The sequence below is a fragment of the Ursus americanus genome, chromosome 19 (genome assembly GCF_024610735.1).
Source record: "Ursus americanus isolate L20-20 chromosome 19, mUrsAme1.1.p, whole genome shotgun sequence".
NCBI classification, from domain to species: domain Eukaryota; kingdom Metazoa; phylum Chordata; class Mammalia; order Carnivora; family Ursidae; genus Ursus; species Ursus americanus.
The window spans coordinates 18,154,806-18,179,862 of NC_142145.1; positions in this window are offsets into that span (position 1 = coordinate 18,154,806).

A 25,057-nucleotide genomic window follows, 5' to 3' on the forward strand; every position below is an offset into this window, starting at 1 on the left:
CACACTGGCCAACCTGCTGTTTCTCAGTTATTCCAGGAAGAGCCCCAACTCTGGGCCTTTTGTGCTTGCTGTTGCTACTCTCCAGAACTCTCTTCTTCTGAGCAACTCAAAGCCCAGCCCCTCGTCTGCTTCAGGGTTTACTCAAATGCCACCTTCTCATTTGCTCTCTTCTTGGCTGTCCCCTCTGCAATTGCAACACCCCTCTCCCCACTACAACCCCCTCACGCCAATTCCCCCCCTTTCCACCCCTCTTCTCTGCTGGGTTTCTCTCCTTATTAGTCTAAGAGGCCAGATATGTTCCTGGTTTACTGTCTGTCTTTCCCAGCAGAATGTAGACTTCATGAGAACAGAAATCATCATCTCTTCTGTTTCCTGTAGTGTTCGGTGCCTGGACGTGTTCGTGGCACATAGCTGGCACTCTGTAAACTTTACTGAGGGAAGGCACGAATGAATGCACACCATCTCGCTATGTTCCAGGCTAGGAGCTTCAGGGGAAGTGATGAGATGCTGCAGTGAGCTCTGGGTGCCCCTTTCTGTGGGTGGGAGACCCTGGGCTGTCAACCCTGCGAGTATCTCACTGTGTGACTTTAAGCCACTTGTATAACCTCTCTGTACCTTGCTATTCCTACTTTACACCTGAGAACACTAATACTAGTCTTAACTCTCTCACGAGGATTTATAGGAATAACACAAGACAAGGCGTACAAGCACTTTGAAGTCAGACATTCCATTCAGCTGTAAGAGATTATTGTTCTTTCAAAGATTAATTGCATGTTCAAGAGAGAAAGATTGAAGAGAGCTTCGGGATCTAGTGTTGAGAGAGGGATCTGAAGAGCAGTGAACGTGTATGTGGATCGCTCAGTATGTGACATCACAAACGGAAATAATTTGGGAGCCAGGAGGCTGAAAGTCTGTGGTCTTGCAACCCACCCCAGAAATCCACAGCCGTGCCTGCAACGGTAAGTTATTCTTCGCCCAAAGCACTTTAGGCCAAGTGATGAGAAGGATTGATTCAAGCTGTAATAATGACCACTTACTTTAATAATAGTAGCTACCACTTACTTCCCTGTCTATTGTGAGCTCCGTTCTATGGGTTTTAACTGAGTTAGTTAATCCTCGCTACACTACGCCGTAGGGATTATGATCTCTGTTTGATTGGTCAAAAATTGAGGCTTAGAGAAGTGAAAGAATCTGACCAAGGGCACACAATCGAGTGAACCTGTCTCTGTTCCGCCTTGCTGCCCTGCTTTCCATTCATTCGCAGGCAAGTTCGAGAGAAGAAGGCGGAATCAGGATTCCAGGTCCAATATCTGGAATTTTTATAAGGTTAAGCTCTTATTTTCTTTCTCATAATCAGCCCCTCACAGGGTAGGATCTAATGCGATACCATCTTTCTTCCTTCTCCAGTGTTTGCATTTGTGTTAATCTTGTCTCTTTCAACAGCTTTGAGTTGCGCGTAGTACTAACACACTAGTACTTCACGGAGTTGAACATCTCCCATAACCCCTGCCATGCTCGATTACTGGTTTGGTTAAATGACTTCAGTTTCCTGAATGCTATTAAACGGCCACATGACCATTTCTGGGAGTCTCCTTAATCGCCTCCCCCAACCCCCCAAAAGGAAATGAATATTCAATTAGAGAAATTGGTGAGGTAGAGAAGGTTTCCATTTAAGGATTTTTATAAGAGTGAGTTGGTGGTGGTGGTCTTGACTTTTCTTTGTACATCTAAACCGGCACAGGAAACTTAGATACTTTCACCTAAAACACACTGATGTATCAATTCGTTTTTGCACTTTCCAGCTTAGAAAGGGGAAGTTATTCATTTTCCAAAATATGAACAATATATAAAAAAGAAGTTGATCTAATTTTCCACCCAATTGTACAATTCTGGGATCTTCATGGTTTAAGGCACCTAAAATGCACTTGAACTCTGGAAAAAGAGAAGCCAACTTTCAGAGAGCTGATGTGTTTTCTTTCCTTCCGCAGGATTGAATTGGGAAACCACCACAGACTATGATAGTCTGAATTACTGCTTAACCTAAAGGCCTTTTAACTGACTAGAAAATGATTGCCCACAACTTGGCATTGAGAAGCCAGAAAACCACAGCGGACATAGCTAGAAAAAAAAAAGAGGAAAAACATGTAATGAAGATGTTTATATTCATTCAGAAGTCTACATATGTATTTAAACAGAAGTTGTAAGCCAAGCCTGTCTTTCAAGAGGTGCTGAGGAAGTGTTTTTTGAGGGGAGAAGAGCAGGGACAAGCTATGTTCTTTTAAACCTAAAACAACCCCTGGGGTACGCCCCAACTCCACGGGAGACAGACATTTTATTTAGATGTATTTTATACCAAAGGACATACTATAGACATTGCAAATCAATCTCACATTTCTTCTTAATTGTTTTCACTATACGCAGTGGAAACAACATGTTCTTTTTTGTTCTACAGGTGGAGAGGGAAGGAGGCAGTCTGTATGTGTGTGTATATATATATTTGCTTTCTCTCTCATTATAACTTCCTTATAATATGGACATTGAGTGACATCACTAACACTCGTGTTGAAGACAAGGGGGATTTTAGTGACTGCTTTCTCCTCTTAGGTCTTGCAATACTTAAGCTGACTTACACCCTTTCTCTGTGGTAGTAGGTTCCAATTTGTATAAATGAATAAAAGTTCGGGAGTTTAGATCGTCAGTGTTGCACCATCCCCCTAACCAACAGCTGTGATGTCTGGAAGAAAAATAAAATCAGCAAGCTAGATGGAATGGAAAGAAAAAAAAAGCAAGAGACATTTCCTATTGACTCCAATTAAAGAATTTTTGCAAATCGTTGCCTCCATCTTGGGGTGTGCACTGTGCTGTCCACACTGGCTTTCAATCTGCTTTCAAGTGCAGTTCAAGGTGTGGATATTGATCTATAAACCCCTGACGGTTGATCCCTGGATACCAAGCTGCATCTTTGTTTACCATTGTGACAGCTGAGGTCAATTAGAGCGCGGGCTAACAATCCTCATTTCCAAACACCCTGAAGAGCTGTCCTTGCTAAAGTACCCCTAGCTCACGAATCTCCTCTCCCTGGATCTCCCCCTCCGGATGGCCTGCGTCCGAAAGATTTGCAAAGCAAGGCCATGTAGCCCAAATCTCCATTCCACCCACTCACCATCTCTTAGGTCATTTTACCGACTCAGGGTGGGGTACTAACCCTTTCTTAAAAGCTCAGTGTATTTGATTCTGGGCATCACAAACAGTTCCTGCTGAGACTGTCTTCCGGTGTCCATGGAGCACACGGTGTCCATGTCTGTGCAACTCAAAGTGTGGTTCTCCAACCAGCAGCCGCACCTGGGAATTTGTTGAACGTGCAAATTCTTGGGCCCCATCCCACACCTAATGAATCAGTAACCCTGGGGCTGGGGCCAGCAATCTGTGGCTTAACAAGCCCTCCAGGTAATGCTGATCCACGCTCACGATTAAAAACGACGGGTATAGGTGATGATTTCAGTTACTCCCCCCCGCCCTGCCTCCCTTCGCACCATTCAAATCTCCCTCCACCTGTTACACACCTGAACTTTCACGGACTAACATCTTCTCTCTCGTTTAAAGCTTTGGATCCTGCAAGACACACATGGCTACAAGCATTTTAAGCTACCATCCGTTACTTATATCTTAGTATGAACAGTTTCATATTTTTCTGTTTTTATAGAAAGACTCAAGATGCTGAACTTCAGATGGGGAGGGATCTCTCCAGCCCTTGAGAGGAAAATAGGAGGGAGCAGGGACCTGAGCAAAAGTCCCTTCGAGCTATGGTTTTACTCAGCGTGAGCTTTGCGTCTTGTTCATCTGAGACAATGTGCAGAGGAATGTCAAAGGACTAAAAACTCCTGGGCACACAGCACAAATATTGAAGGATCCAACACACTAAACAGGGCAGAGTCGTTGCTTAGAGGTGAAAAAGTGAAGGTTGGCCAGTGTGGCCCCAAGTACTAACAATGAGGAAGAGAACCTAACACGGAAAATGGAGTGGGGACAGATACACGGGGGAATGATCGTTTGTCTAGATCGTTTTTACACAGGATCCTTCGAAGGCTTTAACTCCACCACAGAAAGAAAAAAGAAAGAGGTTATAATCAAATTTCAACCAGTATCACTATAGCTTGCATCTGCTATGGAGACAGAGGGGAATTTCCCTTTTCCTCGCTGACTCTCACTGCGCAGCTGAGCCGTGGTCCCAGAAGGCGACGGCTTGCCTGGTGGGCTAAGCATGGCAATCAGAGACAGGGAACCCAGCCTTCTTAGTCCTAACTCCGCCATCCGTTCAGGCAAGCCCGGGGCTGGTCTCTTAACTTCTCTGTGGCTGTTTCTTCCCTGTAAACCAGGAATAAAAACATTCACCTGCCCCTCAGGGCGACTCTGGGGGACTGACTGGCAGATGACAGGGCTGCCCTTTACGTTTGCAATGTGCCACATAAAAGCTGTTTTGCTTGTTGGGGGCGCTCTTTTGTCTGGTTTCTCACAGAGCAACCTTTCATGATGCTTTAGAAAATCAATTCCGTTTGTAAACTCTATCAAGTAATCACACGGAACTTGGAGCTTTAACTTCTGAAACTCGAATTGCACAATAGGAAATTGCCAAATGTGGATATTATAGGAATTTGAACATGCGGAACGCGGCCTTGCGCTGGATAATAATGGTATTGAGGAATGTGCAGCTGTTTGTATGGGAGTGAGGAGTCCCAGTCCTTGGAGAGCGGGAATGGCAGGAACTGCCTCTAACTATTGTAATCTACAAGATTATCCCATTAATCATACTCGTCTCTGGGAGTACCTTCGTTCTAACTCGAAGTGTTGTTTTTCCCTTGGTAGGTCACATGCAAGAAAGCTTCTAATTGAAAACATTACAGGGACAAATTTCAAAATGTTTTTAAATACAAGATGAGTTTTAGTTGCCAGTAAAAGAAAAGTAAATTGCACACATCGGAACCTGATCCGATTACATTTTTGGGTTTTTCTGTGTGTGTTTTTTCCTTTTTCTAACCTATAACATGTTATCATTTGTTAGGATCTGAAACACTCCAGAGTTTTCCTGCGGTAGCTCGAAAGCCTGCTAAGCGCTCCAGGCCTGTGGGCCAGTTGGGGAGAGGGGGTGGGGAGGGGGTGACCTGTCTCTTCTCTCCTGTCCACCCAGAATTCAACAAGGCCTGGAGATGCAGATTAGTCTGGGGACAAAAATTAAAAGCACATTTAAGAAATGAGATTCAGATGCACAAGGATGGGGTGATAAGACTTTTATTAATGACACAATATCGGAGCTGTTAGGCCAATCGCGGCCGTGTTTCAAAGCTCAGGCGGCCTCCTCTTCGGCAGCTGGTGTGAATTTTCATGCTGCTCTGGCGTGTTCCCCTACTGAGAAGCTGTACAAAGTTTAGGGTATGGTGTTTCATCGCAATAGCTGTGTACGATCTGGTGCGTTAACGATCCCAGGAGTCACGGATACACGTTTGCATTTGCATGGGTCTGGATGGTGGATGCAAGCACTGTGTATGGTCACACACAAACGCATGTGTGCGCATGCACACACACACACACACGCACACGCACGGACCATTCACACGATAGATTTTAATATAGGTCAGCGCTGAAGACCAAATGCTGACAGCAAGGGAGAATAAGTAATAATTTGATTTGTGAACTTCCACTTGAACTTCAAGTGAAGGAGGTAACTTTTCGTTTCTCTAACAAGGTCTGCATTGATTACAGACCTCTCATGTATAAAAGCACATTAGTCGTTTGGGAGACTGTTTGATTTCTTGGGCCACAGACAACTGGGAAACGTGGCCCAGCTGGTACTTTCAAACTTGAACTATATTAGGGGAAAGGAGAGAGTGGAATAGAAAGACACTGTTTGTGAAACTGAACTACAAACACAGAAGTAGAGTTACTTCATGGGTTTGTTGACTGTTTTTCTTGCTGTCAACATTACCTAATAGTCAAGCCTCAACCAAAATATCTGATTACTAAATCTACCGCTATCTGTGGCATGTGCTTAATGGACTATTCATTCAGCAGCTATTTACAGAGTGTCAGTGATGTGTCAAGCATGAGGGGAGCACAGCTCTCACTGGGGATCACGCAAATGTTCAATTTTCTCTTTCTTCACCATTCTGTACTATTTTCTCTATCTCTACCTCCCAAACGCCTAAGGATTAGAAAAAAAATGTGATCGCTCTTAGAGCTGAATATGTGTAAGCCTAACATGTGTCTTTTGTTTGAGAAACCACTGCCTTTTAGAGTTTCCTCCTTTAAAATGGACCCCCAAGCCCTCGCCTTCCAGTCGGGCAGCAGCCGTGCCCTCTGCATGGACAGAGGCGAGGGAGACCGAGTCCCCGTCCAGACCCATCTCTTTCCTGCTGTGCGATCTTTCACAGTTCACTTCATGCTCCCCAGGCCCCCAGCTCTTCAGACAACAAGAGCCACCCACGCCTTGTAAACGGTTACGTGCTAAAGAGTGGCAGGACTCTGACCCCAAGGGACAGAGGCAGCCAAGGTCCTGGTGCTGTCGCACGAGGTGTGGGGCCCGTTGGTTCCAATCCACTTCCTTGCGCCACAGCCTAAAATAGTACAGCAACACCTGCAGCCCCTGTGGGAGATGTGGGACGGTCTGGCCAGGGGCCGCAAGGGGGCCGCCTGGCTGCCAGGGGCACAGGTAACCACATGTGGCAATAAGGGGAACTGAACCTTCTCAGACTGCCTTCATACTGAAGTCAGATGGACTTTGTCAAGTTGCCCTACTGCTTTTCTCTAGTGCACATGCCAGGGACAGTCATGGGTTAGAAATAAGCACTGGGCCCACTCTCTGCTCTCGGCCATGAGATGCTGCTGGTTTGTTTTTAGGAGGGGAAGGAGAATGATGGAGCATTGAGGGGACAGGGTAGGGTATCCCTTGGGCACTCCTTCCCCCAGTGGAATTCCCTCTCGTTGTCACTGTCCCCAGCCACTTCCTTTCTGCCCATATACGAAAGGGGACATGGGTGTGCAAAAAGCCAGAGGAGATGGCCAGAAATGGAGGAGCTGGCTACTACTGCTCCCAGTTTAGTGATCACCTCCTTCTGGAAGCCTTCCCTGGGCTCCCAAGCCTTTCCCAGATCGCTATGGCACTTAGGATGTGTGCCTGCTTACTCGTCTTATCCCTACCCCAAACTAGACTGTAAGCTCCAGTTGGACAAGCACTGGGCCTGTCTTGTTGATCCCGGGATCCTGTAGCTAACATGACCCCAGGCGCTGGGGTGGCTAGAATGCAGTGGAAACATGCCAGGAAAGCCTTCCCTCTGCCCCCTGGACTCTCTTCCCCGGGATGTGCCAGGGGTCAGGACGCTTAGAAACAGTCTCGTTTCCGGCACGGTTGATGGCGTGGCTGCAGCGGCAGCATGGGGGGGCGGGTGTCACCGCAGAAAGCAGAGCACGCGGGGTGCTGAGCACATACAAGGAAGGCGCGAGGTGCTGGTTGTGCGGGATGGACAGTTTCGAACGAGTCCCTCTAAGAGCACAGATCTCCTCAGCAGCCCTCCCAGGGCTTGCCTTTGCCGAAAGGAACGGGGTCTCACAACCCGACCCACAAGTCAATCGCATTATGGAGAGTCTGCTGCAAGTCGTGGTTCGTTTTTATTGCCAAGTACCATCTGGTTACAGTTGTGTCTTTGTGTGTAACTCAAAAACTCCAGCTTAAAAACTGTAAATGGTTATTTTTTTTTTTAAGATTCATTTATTTATTTGAGAGAGAGAGAGGGTGCACGCGAGTGGGGGTGGGGCCGAGGGAGAGAATCCCAAGCACACCGTGTGCTGAGCAGCAAGCCCACGTGGGACTCGATCCCGGGACCCTGAGACCATGACCTGAGCCGAAATCAAGAGTCAGATGCTCACCCGCCTGAGCCACACAGGTGCCCCTGGTTGGCGTGTAGAGCAGAAACGCTCCGGCCTGGGCCATAGCTAATAACGGTAGCCCCCTCGATGGAATGTGTTCTACGTGCCCAGCCCTGCTCTCAGTGCTGCACACACAGTAACTGACAAATGCCTCATCTTGACCGTACGAGGCAGACAATACCATTATCTTTATTTCACAGTGGAGGGAGAGGAGGCAATTTGCCTCAAGTCACACGGCTTAGGTGGCAGGGCTGGGGCTTGGACACGGGAGCCCCTGTTTGAGCTACTTCTGACGGGAGGCCCCTGGAGATGTGACAGTCACTCCTGGGGTGCTCACAGAAGCTGGGGAGGGGTCTGCTCTCCTCTAGCTACTGGGGCCAGCAGGCAGAAGGGTCATTACGGAGGCATTGCCGTCACCGTTCCTCTCTTGCCTCAGTTTCACTGATGGCCCTGGATTTACTTTCCAGGTTACTGCGGGGCGTTTGACCAGCTTCCCTGTTTCTCTGGTTTCCACGGTGGTGACCACAATTTGCCCAAAGTGCGTCATACAGGATGGACAGCGGGTTAGAATATCCGAGGTCCAGCCTTCTAGCACTGAAATTTGTTGTCTCGTATTTTTTAAAGTGCAGTGGTGGCATTTATACTAGAAAGAATACTGGTTTTGCCTCCCTACTGCCAAAAAACTTTCTATAGATCTCCTGTTTCTCACCTAGGTGATTTTTTTAGAGGCCTCCAAGATTTAGTTCAATTTAATTTATTTTACTTTTAAAGATTTTATTTTATTTATTGGTCAGAGGGGGAGCAAAGCAGGGGAAGCAGCAGGCAGAGGGAGAAGCAGGCTCCCTGCTGAGGAGGGAGCCCGATGAGGGACTTGACACCTGGACCCTGGGATCTTGACCTGAGCCAAAGGCAGACGACGCTTAACCGACTGAGCTACCCAGGTGCCCCTATTTAATTTATTTTTTTGAGAGAGAACACATGTGCACATAGGCCAGGGAGGGGAGGCTCAGAGAGAGAGAATCTTAAGCCGACTTCACGCCTACTGGGAGACCAACATGGGGCTCGATCTCACGACTGAGATCATAACCTGAGCTGAAACCAAGAGTCGGATGCTTAACCGGCTAAGCCACCGAGGTGCCCCTAAAGATTTCATTTTTTTTTTTTTAAAGATTTTTTATTTATTTATTCGACAGAGATAGAGACAGCCAGCGAGAGAGGGAACACAAGCAGGGGGAGTGGGAGAGGAAGAAGCAGGCTCATAGAGGAGGAGCCTGACGTGGGGCTCGAACCCGGAACGCCGGGATCACGCCCTGAGCCGAAGGCAGACGCTTTAACCGCTGTGCCACCCAGGCGCCCCTAAAGATTTCATTTTTAAGTACTCTCTCCACCCAGTGTGGGGCTCGAACTTAACAACCCGGAGATCAAAAGTCGAGAGCTCCCCGACCGAGCCAGCCAGGTGCCCCTGCACTCCCTCTTTTTTTAAAGTTTAAAATAACGCCCTTCTTGGGTTAGGCAAACTCCTAGCTCAGCAATGTACCATCAAATGACAACCATGTCTCTAAAAGCATGAAGCTTTTATTGCACTTTGGGGAGAAGATGCCTGCGCGTCAGGAGACGTGAAGGAATTCCAGGCTTGGTCCTGCAGCCGCTCCGCTGGTGAGTCACCGCATTTTTCTGGTCTCCAGTTTCCTCATCTATGAAGTGGGTTGGAATGTGTCAGCATTTAAAATGTCTGCCAGCTCTAAAAAGCTTCTATGAAATGGCAGGGCAGTGTGGAAACGGTCTCAGGCTCTTCGGCTGAAATTTCTCCTTTTCTCTGGTTTGTCAGCTTCTAAACTTTAATACTCTTCTCCTTTCCCCTGATCTGTGTGTCCAATGGAGACACCTCAGTATCTCCTCCCATCCTCGTGGCCAGGAAAATTCCCTGTGGTTTTCGCGGATTCTCTGCCATGATCACATGTTCTCTCTGGCTACGCGAGTCTATTCCTTACGTCTGCAGACTGCATAGAGTGCCCTGAAAACGTAAGCGGTCAAAATATTTCACAATCATCATACACTGCATACACTTTTCTGAGTCCTTTCACGTACATTTCATAGAATCCCTGCTGCGGGTTAACGTAGAATGTTGTTCTTGGGAAATGTGGGGTAAATCATCAAACAAAACACAGTACATAAAGCGAACCCCCTGATTTTACATATCAAGATGCTAAGGCAGAAAGGTGACCTCACTCCCTCAAGGCACCAGCGAACTGGTGGCCGAACAGGGGCTGTCCCCAAGTCAGTGCTCAGTCCACCAATCCAGGTCACCCTTTGCATTCCAACAGCTGCCGGTCCCTGTATTGTCTCATTTTCCAGTTTCAGTGTAGAGAGTTTCCCGCCTATCTTTTGTGTTCAAGGAGGATGCCAGCTTTCTAGGCTCTTCTGAGCTATTTCTCCGACTTAGATGGGTATGGAAGCCGCCGTGTGGTGGTGGCACATGGTCTGGCATAGAACGTTCGCTTGATAAATACTTTGGAACCGAGTGAGCGAGCGATCGCTGCAGCCACAGATGTGGAGTCACCAGCCAGGGACACATCTGTACAACTAACTACAAGTGCAAATCAGTGCATTCAGCTCTGCTTCTGCTTCCCCAACATTCTTGACTGTCAATGTGTTTGCAAATACCTGCCACTTCTGGGAACTGATTTATAGACTGCCTTCAAGAAATGGCATGAAACCAACACCCCTCTAGTGAAGTCCACTGATATGGGAGGCCATGGGATTGGTCCTGATGTCTTAGTTGCCATATTGCCATACGGAGTCTGGGCTGACAGCGACAGGACCAGCTTAGGTACCTAGGGTCTCCAGCCATCTGCAAGTCCTTATATAGTTAGAGCTTTCAACTTCTTTTTTTTTCCCTCTCAAATATTTTCTCACAACTGCTAACAAGAAGCAACACTAATCAATGTGGTTTTCAATTTCTTTCTTTTCCCTCTTCCTGCTGTGCTGCGAAGGAGTCCAGTAGTTAAAGCAGTGGCTGCAGAGAGAAAGGGACAGGCAGAGAGACGTGCACGGACCACAGCCTGGGTCCTCAGCCTTGGTTGCCATCCTGGGATTGAGGAATCCTTCCCTCTCCTGGCTGCTTCTTAACCCGGCCCCCTCGGCAGGTTTCTGTATTCTAGTCACTGCCCTGGGCAAGTACAAACCTCTAGTGCCTTTCAAGTGGATCCAGAAGCTATTTTTGAACATTTTCTATGTTTAGCCAATTCACCCAAGCACAAAGTATGAAATACGAGAAGCTGTGAAGTTTGCCTACACCAGAGCGCTGAGGGGTGTGATATATATATATATATATATATATATATATATGTGTGTGTGTGTGTATATATATGTATACATGAATGATATATATTTAATAAATGGGGAAAATGCACATGCAGTGTAAGGATATTTGTTTTAAGGGATCCTGACTTTTGCTCACCTATGTACCACGTGTTGCATCAGAGCCGTCTTAGAGAGCATGCCGGCCGCCTCGTCAGCATCCTATTCTGGGGAAACTCAATTACTCCTGCATACATTTCATGCAGGTGAACCGTGGTTGGGGGAGCTGGGCTGCCTTCCACTGTGCTCTGCCGTGGACCGTGGTTCCTGTGATAGGACCACTGGAGATGCACATGAGAAAAGAAATATATGGCTGCCTACCAACCACCCTGAAACTTTTAATTTATCCCATGTTCCCAGATGGGTAACACGAGCTTCAGGGATGCGCCTGCGTTCATGGAGTTAACTGGTAGAGGCGGAAAGGGCCCTGGGGTTCTGATTTCCAATCCCTGACTGGGTCCTTCCCTGTTGAAAAACTACATTAATAACATTTCTGGTACTTTCCTCTCTGTCCTGATTGATGCCACCTACTGTTTTCCTCTCATGCTGGGACATAAACAAAATAGACCCACACCACTCAGCCGCTCCCAATCCACCTTAGTATCTTCTATCCATTCGGATTGGTGCTTTTTTCATACAGTAGCTGCGGTTCCTACACATACAATATTTCTGCTCCAAGTAGTGGATATGTTACCAAAGCCTGGTGGGCAATCAGTTTTTTGAAGCAAAGGGAATAGGAGCAGAGGGAGAAGCAGGCTCCCCACTGAGCAGGGAGCTTGATGCAGGGCTCCATCCCAGGACCCCGGGATCATGACCTGAGCCAAAGGCCGACGCTTAACTGACTGAGCCACCCAGGTGTCCCACAATCATTTTTTTTGAGTTGAGTATCTTCTCCTTATATTTTCTGATGCTATTCTTTTTTCGGATTGGACTGTAATAAGTAAGGTCTTACTCTCATCAAATTGATCACCTTTGGTATTAAGTTTTCTAGCATGTCCTTACACCAAGCTTCTTTATTAAGTGATAATGAATTAGCAAATATTCATTAAATCTGGTTTTTTATCACGGAGACACAGAATAGTGCAATGGTCACAGAATGGGATTTGGAGGCAGAAAAGACTTGTGTTTGAATCCTAGCTTTTCCCAGACTTCTTGGGTCACTGTATGTAAGTTAATTAATTGCTCTGCAAGATTAGGATACTAATCCTCTTAGGGTTGTTGAAGTATAATGTGAGCTAGTACAGTGCCTGACACTCACAAGTGCTCAGTAAGCTTTAGGTGTCATTGTCGAGCTGCGGTCGGCTCTGTGCTAAGCTCTTGAGGACGAAAGGGAAAACATGGGAGTGACAGACATGTAGATAATTATAAGACAGTGTGATACATACCATCATAGAAAGCTCAAGGTGCTCTAAGGACACGGGAATTCTTGCAGCGCAGTGATATTTAACTTTCACAAGTCCGATCCAGCATGGTCTGCTTTCTCTCCCTTACATATGCTGGACAGCTCTCCATGTGCATTCTATCATATACTGTTTTATGTTCTTCCATATTTTATAAATTTATATCTGCATATTATAAAAGTGGGTTTTACTCACAAAACTCTCTGTATTAAACTTCCTGGAAGATTTGGGAGATTTTGAAGCGCGATTTTAATATTTGTGATTCCAGCCTTATGACTCTAAACCTTCCCTTCCTTCTGATGCCGCTCACCAGTAACCAGGTGTGCTCTGGGGAGCCGAGAAAGGTCTGCCAGCTGGATTCATGAATCTAGTGCATTTATTTAGCCAATGGGTCCCGAGCTGATGTCACAGCCACCTAGTATACCACTTGTCCTCAAGGGGCTTCTATCTGAAAGGGGGAGACAGCCTGGCGAATCATGCTCAGCACGGCCCTCCAGGTGTGAGGTGGGTGCGGCTGGGGGTGATTAATTCTTCCGGGGCCGCAAGGGCAGCAGCAGAGGGCTGGGAAGGCTGGACATTGCAGGGTGAGTGAGGAATCCCTGCCAATGAGAGACAGAAAGACTGTTCCTCCTTCAGAGAAAGGCGCTGCAGGTAAGAGCCTACAGGAGTCTACAGGCAGACTGCACTAAATGATTCAGTCGGACAAATGCATCCCCAAGTTTCATTTTAAGGGACTTGAAAAGAAGGCGCTGTTCTCAGTTGGCAGGCTCTTATCACAGATTTCGTGATATCAGTGGGCGTCCAGAGGTCTTCGGTGGGGTGAGCAAAACTCATCCTTCCAAACTGACCTTAAGGAGAAATGAACAAGAGAGAAGTGTTATGAAACATGCTTTAGGAGTGTCCTTTCCGTGTTTATTTAAAATGGAAAGCATCAATGTATTTAATTATGTGAGTAATTGGACAATATGCATAACTTTATTAGAAAGAAGGGGAAAAAACCCCAGTAATCTTGCCCTTCTAGAAATAACTACCACTGGCATTCTAATGACCAATCTTGCAGAATTGATAATGTGCAAAAAAGAATGGAGATGAGATCAAAGATACATATTATTTCGTAAGCTCTTTTCACTTAGCACTCTAGCATAAATATCTTCCTATATAAAACCATGCAGTGCATTTTAAAAATATTTTAATATACATATTCACACGACAGAATACTTGTGTTATAACTTTAAGAATGAAAAAATAGCAATAATAGAAAAATGTTATAATGACTAGTAAGTATAACTTTGGAGTGTCTGCTAGACCCTGCAAGTCTATTTAAAAAACAAAGAGACAAAACTACCAAAGAGAGACTAAAAGATAAGGATAGAACCTTATTCTATAATTGCTATTCTATAAAAGTAGTGAGAATTCTCCTACAAGCCACTGACTGCCTGGGCATCAACCAACATGGCAGGTCCATGGCCATGTGTGAAAGACAATCAAGGGGACACTCCCTGGGCCCAGTCGCCACCACCCCATGAGAATCATAACCTTATAGACAGCCCGAATCCCCTCATCTCGAAGAAGAAGGTCACAGGAGGTCTTCTCCAGCATGTGTTTTGGCTCTGTCAATCTATGGCACTGTCTTCTGGGAAAATGGCTTATTTTAGAAGCATAAAATAACAGTTTAGAAGAAACCTTGCTCCGGAAGGGGCTGCAAGATGCATTTTGGAGAGTCTGAGAAAAGAGCTCATATTCTAGTCCAATTCTAAAATGCCTATTTGGGAGCTCGTCTCTACGAAGAGCAAGTGAATAAGGAGGTGGGGCAGGCTGGGCTGATGGCTGTGCAGCCAGCCCTGGTCTGAGGACCCGAGATGGGGCTGGAGAAGCATCGGGCAGAGGTGGGCTGGGGAGAGAGATGTGGGCTAGGGTTCCCTTGCTTCTCCACTCTGCACTGACAGCCTCTCCAGCGTTCTTTGGCAGCTCGAGGTCCTCCATGATTCACTGTCTACGTCTCCAGGGAGATGAGATGGCCCACAGGCAGTTTAGGTGGGCCCCCTCGCGCCCCTGCTGCCACCTGCTCAATGGGAGAGCGCCAGGCCAAAATGCCCCCGAGGGACTGGAATGAGCAGAATGTGGAGAGACGATGCCAGGGAAGAGGCTAAGTGTGAACCCCCACTGCTGCCACAATGCTTAGAATTTACTGGATCCTTTCTCTGTGGGGACAGTGATCTGCACTTTTGTTTCCAACGATCCTCAGAGGTAGATGCTGTCATTATCTCCACGTGATAAGACAGTGGAGACTTACAAGTTTATGTAACTTGAGCGAGGTCACGCAGTACAAGGCAGAGCTGGTGTCAGAGTTCACGCGACTTGGCTCGGGAATCCACACCCCTCTGCAGGTGGAGAGGATGGGGGGACACGCGGGGGGATGCGGTGGGAGAGGTGGGCAGGGACAGATGTGAGTAAAAAACTGACAGAAAGGTCAAAGTCCAGAAAGGAATCCGTTTTGATATTTGTGTATCTTTCATGGATATACTCATAGTCTGCTTATTTCTCAAATGGGGTTGAAATCGTTTAGAGCTGATATCCTAATTTCTCCAAGTTTTCTGATGACCAAAGACTGAATGTCACTAATTTTTACAGTCTGGCCCGGTCACAAACTGCATCCCAGGACCTATGAATTTTTTTTAAACATACGACTGACTATTTTTAAGGCTTTTTGGGAGCGTATTTTATTACTTGGCTAGAGGTACATTTAAAAGTGATTATAATTCCTGATCATATTCAGGCTTCACAAATGTTGCATTTATGCTAAGAGTTCTGAGGTAGGAGACTTGATGAAGCAAATGAGTACTAATGAGAACGGAAATAAACACAAGGCTGGTTAAGAAGAACTAGAAAATGTATCATCTGCTTGGACATTGATTGGTTTTAGCATTAAAAGATATGAACCAAAAATAGGGCTTTGTCTTATCATAAGTAGTTATACTGTGACTATTCGAACTTGATTTTTACACTTTTGCATGTGAAGATGATCCTTCTGTTTGACTCTCTGAAGCTGATAAGCCATAAAGCTAATAATAGTCAAAGAATGGCTCTGGGTACAACTTCCATTTATAAAGTAAAAAGTCCTAGGGATGTCATGGTGACTATAGTTAACACTACTGTACTATATATTTGAAAGTTGCTAAAAGGGTAGATCTAAAAGGTTCTCAACACATGAAAAATATGGTAACTGTGAAGTGATGGACATTAACTCAACTTATTGTGCTGGTGATCATTTCATGATATATACACACACACATCTAATCGTTATGTTGTACATCTGAAATGAATACAATGTTATACATCGATTGTATCTCAATAATAATAATAAAATAATAAGAAAAGAATGGCTCTGGGAATACTGCCTAAGGTTTGGCCATTTTTGTGAGATAGAGAAGGGAAAACGGAATGCCAATTCTAAAGTTGAGCAAAGCAGAACAAGGAGAAGGCGATGCCCAACTAACCTTCTAGAACCATGACTGGACTGGGTCCAATGACTCCTGAGCCAGTGCTCTTTCCAGGAGACTCCTTCTCCTCTCTTCTCTCATTTTCATCAAATGTGAAGACCCCTATGAAAGAGAGATATTTGAACGGCCAGAACACACCCGGATAGAATCTCTGGGAACATTGCAAATGTTTTACAAGGAGAAGAGAGAGCAGGATCACTCACGAGGTCAGGAGTCCAGACTCTTGTCTCAGCCTGGTCACCCACTGGCTGGGTGACCCCAGGCATTTAGTATTTCATGACTCAAGAATCACTAGCTTTTAGGCAGTTAGGAAACACTCTGTGAGTAGGACGTAGATCAGTTTGGTTTTTTTTTTAAGTAAAAATTTCTCCCCTCAGCGGTGAATTTTCCTTCCATGGCATAGAAGCTTTTTGGCTTGCTGGTGGCTTCTCTCTGGGTCTGTACGTACGCCTTCCTTGGGCTAATTAACCACTAAGTTCAGCCAGGTCAACTGTCTGGGAACCGATTTTTCATTTTGGAGACTCAGCAGATTATCCTAGCCTCCAGTCACAACCACCTCATTCTCTCTTTCCTGGTCTTTGCTTCTAGGTGTCGTCTCTTCCTCATGACCTGAAGGGGTTGGGAGTAGAGGGGAAAAAACAATGTCAGTCCATTTGGCCACTCCTAGGGATTACAATTTTTTTAATTTTTATTTATTTATTTATTTGCATGAGTGGAGGTTAAAACCGACAGACAAGGTGAGGTGGGTTGGCGAACCTGATTTGTTCAGCCTCTTTCTGTTCCTAATTACCAGAGATTACAGTGAGGTTGGCTGAACTTCCCAAAGGATTTATGATATTTTTAAGGAAAGTGAAGAGGAAATAAATTTGGTCAAAATTTCCTCAGTTCTTGAGGATTCATTTTGCTTTATGTGTTGTCATTTTGTTTTTACTTCAGGGCTTTGGGGCAAAGCAAACCCAAACTACAATTTTCATATATGGTAACAAATTAGAGGGCAATCATGTATTTTCTGCAGTCCCCTTCTATGGGAAGAGTTGCTGTTAGTCTTGAAATGATGGGGAATTTTGATTAAAGTCATGGAGTGCATGATCAAAAACTAGCATCTGAGATAGGGAATTAAGGCATTTTGTCATAATTTAATTTTTATTCATTTCTAGAAAAAAATTGCTCAACATAACATAAGCTGGGCCCACTCAAATGGGGGCATGCATATGTTACCCGTTCTGCCAGGCTCGCAACCAATTGGAGTGTTAGCTATTTATAAATTCAAGGTTGAGTGAAACCATCTCGCCACCACACTGAGCTCCCTCCTTAATAGAAGAAGATCCACTGGTAGGTGTTGGGAGCAAATGTTTAACAAGCATTTTCCGGCCCTGAAATATGGAGGAGGAGAGGAAACGTATGGCAATAGCAACTGAGGCCATAGACAGCAGTATGGAAGACTGCACAGGAAGGACGGTGTTAGAATCGGTGCCCCCATATGGGGACCTTCATTGACGGGGAAGCCGGAGGGGGAGGGATGCAATGGAGAAACACGAGGAGAAAAGAATGAGAAATGTGCCTACTCCTTCCAAGATGGTGAACAGAAAAGCAGGTGGTTATTTTTGACTCTAGATGGACCTGTTTCCAACGGGCCCTAAAGGGGCTCCTTTGGGAAGGGAAGTCTGAGCTCTTTGGCAAGCTGTTTCTTTGTGTTGCTCTGTTGCCGGGAAGGGGGAAGACAAAGAGAAAAACTCCATCTTGTTTCCTACAGAAGAACTTCAATTTGGGAGCATGCAGTTACGGAAGGGCAGGAGATGGGAAAGAAGTTAACGCTCATGGAGTTGCCAGTGCCAGAAAACCCAGCCCAAACTGGCTTAAAAAAAAAAAAAAAAGAATTTGTAGTCTCCCTTATGGAAAAGTCCACGGGCAGTTTGGTCACAGGGATAGCTTCAGCCAGGACCTCAATAATAGTATGGAACTTTCTATCTTTCTATCTTTCTTTCTGTCCTCCCCCATGATTGCTTCATTCTTCAACTTGACCCGCTGGTACAATGGCTGTCTGTACCTGCAGGCTAATATCATTCCAGATTTCCATCTGTAAAATATTTTAGCTTCTTTTCCTCTGCCAGTTGAACAAAAAAATACTGGGTCCAGTTTTCCCTGCCCTGAATTAGGTCACATGCTCATCCTTGAACCAATCATGGCAGCCGGGACGATGAAATGTGCTCATTGACTCAGGCCTGGGTTACGTGGCTGAGCTGGCGTAGGGGGTGGCGTCAGAGCCCGCGGAGCAGAAGGACGGAGAGCAGATCTGGAGGGGTACTGCACAGTAATGGGCACCAGGGCAAGGAAACCTATGGTGTACAGATGCCACAGGTGCTTTGTTTCATTTTCTCACGCATCTTTCCTATGAGGAAGTCATTATTCCCGCCATCCTGTAAATAAGTGAACTTGCTCAGAGAAGCTAAGTAATAATCTGTGTGAAAAGAAACACTGGTAAGTGACAGAGCTAGGGTTTGAACCTGTGCCTACCGAGTCTCAGTTTTCTTATGCTTCTAGCCAACGTCAAAAACCAGGCCCTACTGATCATCTAAGCAAATCCTCCTCAGCTCTTTGCCATTTTCCATTTTTTTCCCTGACCATGAAGACGCTGAAGCATTTGTCTGTAGGAAGGGTGGGGAATAACACCTTGGCTGGCGTTAGAACTCCCGCAATTTAGCTCTGTCAAAATCGTCTGAGCTGCCGTCTGGGGGCCACCGATTGCCAGGGTCAGGGAGTAAAGGAAGTGTCTCCATGTCTCTTCCTTCTCCCTTCTGTTAGATTATCATCACCTCACACCCACTTCCACGTGCACCCTGGACTCGACTCTCTTGGCGGAAACATCCTTGCCACACTGCAACGTCCCTCCCCCTCCAGGCACCTCGACAACTCACCACCTATCCTACTCCGCCAAACCTTAGTCCTCTGTCTGGACTTCGGAGACCTCGGTCATCGGCTCCCTCATGGTTTCCCCAGTCCACGCTGCCAATCTTGTTTTCTAGTCACATCCTCTGCTGTACTCAGGTTTGACTCCTCACTGTCCCACAAGCAGGTGAAGCCCATTCCCTTCTTTGCACCACAACTTCCTGCCTAGAACAACCATCCTCCACTCTCCTTCCCTGTCCAGAGCCTTCAGGGCCCAGCTGGTCAGGGCTGTCCCCCTTGCCTAATCCCATGCCCTGGGTCTCCTCTCCTCCAAACAACCTTCCATTTTAGTTCCCATGTATAGTCCCAAACACATACATGTGCCAACATGTATAGATGTACATGTACATACGTGTATGTGTTCACCTGTTCAAATATCGAACCCTATGAGAACATGACCTCCTTTAAATTAATTTTATCTATTTAAGGGGTCTCTTTATGCTTGACTTAGTTGCATGCTTATAATAGACTTCATGTGGATAAAAGCTTATTGACTGCTTCAGACAATTTATTAAAGAAAAACATGGGTATGAGAACATATCAAATAATGAAGAAGAGTGAACGACAGAAAGGAAGAGTGCCTCGCTCCACTCCTAGTCCCAGTTTCAGCTGTTACTTCCACTGGTCATTCTCTCAGTAGCTGTAGTCTCTGTAGTCTGCTTACACAGCTGTTTCTTGATTTATCATCTTAGACAATAAACCAACTCTCCCATGTGAAAAGTGAGAATTGACTTCATTTTTATGAATTCCTTCCTCCTGGTGTTTGATATTTGTATTGTTATTTTTATTCTTTTGCTTGTCCTCGTGATTTTGAGCATTATATTTGTTCCTCTGATTTTGCCCCATTAATTTTATTTTTTATTTTTTTTAAAGATTGTATTTATTTATTTTAGAAAGAGAGAGAGAGAGAGTGAGCAGGGGGAGGAGCAAAGGGAGAGGGAGGTGATCTCCCACACTGACCAGAGGGGCTTGATGCCACCACCCTGGGATCATGACCTGAACTGAAACCAACAGTCGGATGCTTGACTGCGCCACCCAGGCATCCCTGCCCCATTAATTTAAAAATATAAATTATTATATAACTGATAATTTAATGGGAAAGAGTTTGAGCTGATAACAACTTGGCTGGGTATTAACAATTCCCTTCCATGATATTATGAGCGTATCAAAGAACGTAATATACATGTGAATATAAAGCCTAGCTCTCTCCTGGCATCTAAAATCATTGAAACGCAATTGACATCATTACTACAGATTCTTGTGAAAGTGTTAAAAAGGAAATATTTTAAAAACACACAATGATTTTTCCATGACAAACCCTTCTAATTCAGTGTATATTCTTTTCTCCCGTTATATAGAGTTAAAGAATTATATAACACAATACTGTTAAACTGAAAGGCTAGTCTTTCACACGACCCATTATTATCGTGTGTCCAATTTAAGTCATTTACCGCTGAGGGGATTCACCTTATTCTGGAGAGGAACAGAAGGGACAGGAAAAGTGAACTTGGTGAGACACGATTGTGTCTGTGAGGGACCGGGCAGGAGGACAGGTAGGGAATGGGAAGGGAAGGCAGGCTGGCAGGCAAAGAGAACTACTTTTGATGGCAAAATTTTTCTTAGGATTAGGGTATTTGGGGCCCAATATCTTAGTAGCACACAGATGCAAAATACATGATCGAAAACTAAAGGGGCACAGGAAATACAGAGTGAAAAGTGTATGTTCTTCCAATTCCTGTGCTCTGGGCATTTCGTTATTAGTTTCTCGTGTCTCTTGCCAGAGGTGTGCAAATACAGAGGTGCAACTCTATCTTTATTTCCCCCACATACTGTAGCATTCTGTGAACACCTGCCTGCATCTCGCTGTTTGCCTTCTAACAGTGTAATTGGGATAATTTCATAAAAACTCATAAAGCTACTACTTCTTTTCCCCTTTTAACATTCTATAGAGGTACCGTCGTTTATATAAATTCTTATGGAATGATTTCAAAGATATGTTATTTGAATACCTTTTCTGAATTTGTTATTTAAAAGCCCCGAGGATGACTTCAGTAGTTTCCGGTCTTTTTCTACCTTAAACAATGTTGCTGTGAATATCGCCTTAGATACCTTGTTTTGTACACGTGTGAGTATATTAGTGGTTTTACTTTCTATAAGTTATCGAGTCAAAGGGTATGTGAATTTAAAATTTTGTAGGTGTTCTATATTTATAAATAGATATCTATATTACATATCTATAAATATATATTTGCTAAATTTTTCTTCACAGAAGTATCCATTTACACTCCTACTCTTTTTTTTTTAATCTTTAAAAATGTTATTTTGGTAAAAAAAATAATACTTAACTGTCGTAATCATTTCAGTGAATTTGAGTATTTTAGATACCTCATATAAGAATCATACAGTATTTGTCCTTCTGTGACTGGGTTATTTCACTTAGCATAATGTCCTCAGGGCTCATCCATGTTGTAAATGTCGTCAGATTCCCTTTCTGATGTTGAAGCGTATTGCATTGTATGTATATGCCACGTTCCGCTTACCCGATCATCTGTCCGTGCTCGTGAACTCGAGAGTTCTCTTGGCTGTTGTGAATAATGGTGCTATAAACAAGGGTGTAAATATCTCTTTGAGATCCTGCTTTCAGTCCTTTTGGATCTAGGCACAGAAGGGAACTCCTGGGTGATACGGCAATGCTGTTCTTAGTTTTTTGAGGACTCACCATACCGTTTTCCATTGCTGCCATACCATTTTATATTTCCACGGGCAGCGCACACTCCCGCTGTTATGATTGAGAGTGTTTGCTCTCCACACACCCGCCAATGATAGTGCGTGATCGGCACTTCACTTGACTTGGTGTGAATCTCTCTCTCTCCCTTTTTTCCTTCCTCTCTCTCTGTGTTTCCCTTTTCATAAATGAGTTTGAGCACCTTTTTCCTCTGTTAATAAGCCTATGTATCTCCTTTGGTGTGGGCTGTGACAATAGCCTTTGTCCATTTTCTACTGGATTTTTAGCCTTTTTATTTGGAAGGACGTTTTCTATATTAAACAAACAAACATATGTTCTGTGATATGAGATCCAAATATTATTTTCCTCTTTGTTATTGTCTTTTGAGTTTTGATCATGGTGATTTTGTTTTTCCCTAGACACGTTCCGTTTTGTGGTAGTCGAATTGATCTATTATGCTTTACGGCTTCTGTGTTGTTTTATACTTTCTTTAGGAAGCCCTTCTCCTGCTTCAAGATTATAACACATTTTCCCATATTTTCTCTGGGTATTTTTATGGTTTCTTTTGAAATGCACGATCTTTGATACGTGTGGAATTCATTTCGTTCTAGGTCTGGCGTAAGGATCCAACTTTATTTTCTTTCAGACACCCTTCATTGTCTCAGCAACTTTCCACTGTTTTCCCCACTGATAATTGGGAATTATTAGGATTAGAAACCTGTACTTTGGAAACTTGTTCTTTAATATTATTTGCAAGTCCATTTAGTATTTCTTCCTCTCACACACCTTAGTTCATTATAAACGGGAGATAAGCTTGGGTTGGGACTTTTCAGGAAAGAGGAGACTACATCTGAAAGTTGTACCGATGTCGGGAATCAAAGGGAGAAAATCCAGAGAATGACGAGATTATGGAAAGAATTGCTGGACCACTTGCACAGCCTCTCTTTACCCTAAATATCGGAGAACGTTGGGCTCCCCCATATTACTCATCACAATTACTTTATTAATTATGTGATTAGTACTTGAGTACCCATTTCTTTCATTAGACAGTAAACTCCGGGAGGGCAGGGAGCATGTTCCGTCATTTCTTACCGTATCGTTAGCAGCAGAATATCTGCTTCCACAAGTGTGTCATGACTGACTGAATTTCTGAAATCCCCAAACCTACCCCTCCCCACGTGCCCCCAGCAATCCGTGCACTCTCCATCTTGATTTTCTTCTTCGGGAGCCTTGCCGTGGTGCGTGTTCATTCTATGCGTTAGAATGAATGAATTCCTGCTGTTAACATGACGACCGCGCACCAATAGCAACTCATCTAGTTCATGGACTTGGGAGGTGGATACTTGAGTCGCTCAAGGTTACAAAGCTCTGGGGAGATCAGGAAGTTGAGGAAAATCTCAAAGTCTCACACCAGAGCCATTGGAAATGCTTTCATCAATCCTTGCAGGCATCAGAATTTTGGCTATGTTTTCTCACTGGCAAAAGAAAGGATGGGGAAAACCTGGAACATTCCTATTGCTGTCTGACTTCCTTGCAGAAGTCTTACATTGAGAAGATCAACTAGGAAACATTGACATTTCCACTTGAATTAAAAATAAAGTATGTATTATATGTAGTTATAAGTTTATAGTTTAAAGCTAAAAACAAATAAAAATAACATGCTAATTAAGGGCGGGTATTTTATTTAGGAAAGATTTATTCCCTTCCCAATGAAATCATCTTGGGGTTCCTAGCTAGGTTGCTGAAAGATTTTAAAAATAGACAAGGCAAGAAACAACAATTGTTGGAGAGGATGTGGAGAACGGGGATCCCTCCTACATTGTTGGTGGGAATGCAAGTTGGTACAGCTACTCTGGAAAACAATGTGGAGGTCCCTTAAAAAGTTAAAAATTGAGCTACCCTATGACCCAGCCATTGCACTACTGGGTGTTTACCCCAAAGATACAGACATAGTGAAGAGAAGGGCCATATGCACCCCAATGTTCATAGCAGCTCTGTCCACAATAGCTAAATCATGGAAGGAACCGAGATGCCCTTCAACAGATGACTGGATTAAGAAGTTGTGGTCCATATATACAATGGAATATTACTCAGCCATCAGAAAGAACGATTTCTCAACATTTGCTGCAACATGGACGGCACTGGAGGAGATAATGCTAAGTGAAATAAGTCAAGCAGAGAAAGACAATTATCATATGATTTCTCTCATCTATGGAACATAAGAACTAGGAAGATAGGTAGGGGAAGAAAGGGATAAAGAAAGGGGGGGTAATCAGAAGTGGGAATGAAACATGAGAGACTATGGACTATGAGAAACAAACTGAGGGCCTCAGAGGGGAGGGGGGTGGGGGAATGGGATAGACTGGTGATGGGTAGTAAGGAGGGCACGTATTGCATGGTGCACTGGGTGTTATACGCAAGTAATGAATCATCAAACTTTACATCGGAAACTGGGGATGTACTGTATGGTGACTAACATAATATAATAAAAAATCATTAAAAAATAAATAAATAATAAATAAATAAATAAAATAAAATGCAACCTGATGGATGCCTACTTTTCAAAAAGCAGGCATTTTGTGAAGTGAAGAATGCAGGTTGCCTTTTCATTTCCTCCGAAGACAAAAGGGAAACCAAATTGTTTTCAAGCTTGTAAAGAAGTTATTTTTAAGGTAAAGCGTGTGTCATCTCACCTGGGGAGTTGACAAGGGTGCGCAGTTGGCAAGGAATTAACCTCCAGGCTGACAGGTCAGCAAGAGTGTGGTTCCAGAGTTGTCCAATCATGTGATACCATTAAAGGGAGAAGGGGTGTTTTCAAGAGAAGGATAAAAAACCAATCGCAGAACTAACACCTTCTAAAGAAAGCACCGTCAGGAGACCACGGCAATTGAGCAATTGAGAAAGAGACTCATCTGAGACAGAAGCACAGAGTAGCTTTTGCTTGGAGAAAGTTGTAAAAACACGGGCGGTAAATATACCTTAATTAGGAGGCAAATCAACCTTACAGAAAATGTCTGAGTTACATAACACTCAAAATAATTTTGAATCTTTATGGTAGGTTGTGCCTGATTGATGAAAAAAATCCCATTAAACGAAAGTACCCACTATTTGCATTACTTTGTATACACTTGCTTTTAGTACTAGTTTTCATGCTACTCTTTTCACTGGACATGATTTTGTATCCGTATTTGCTTATAGCTACATGGCCC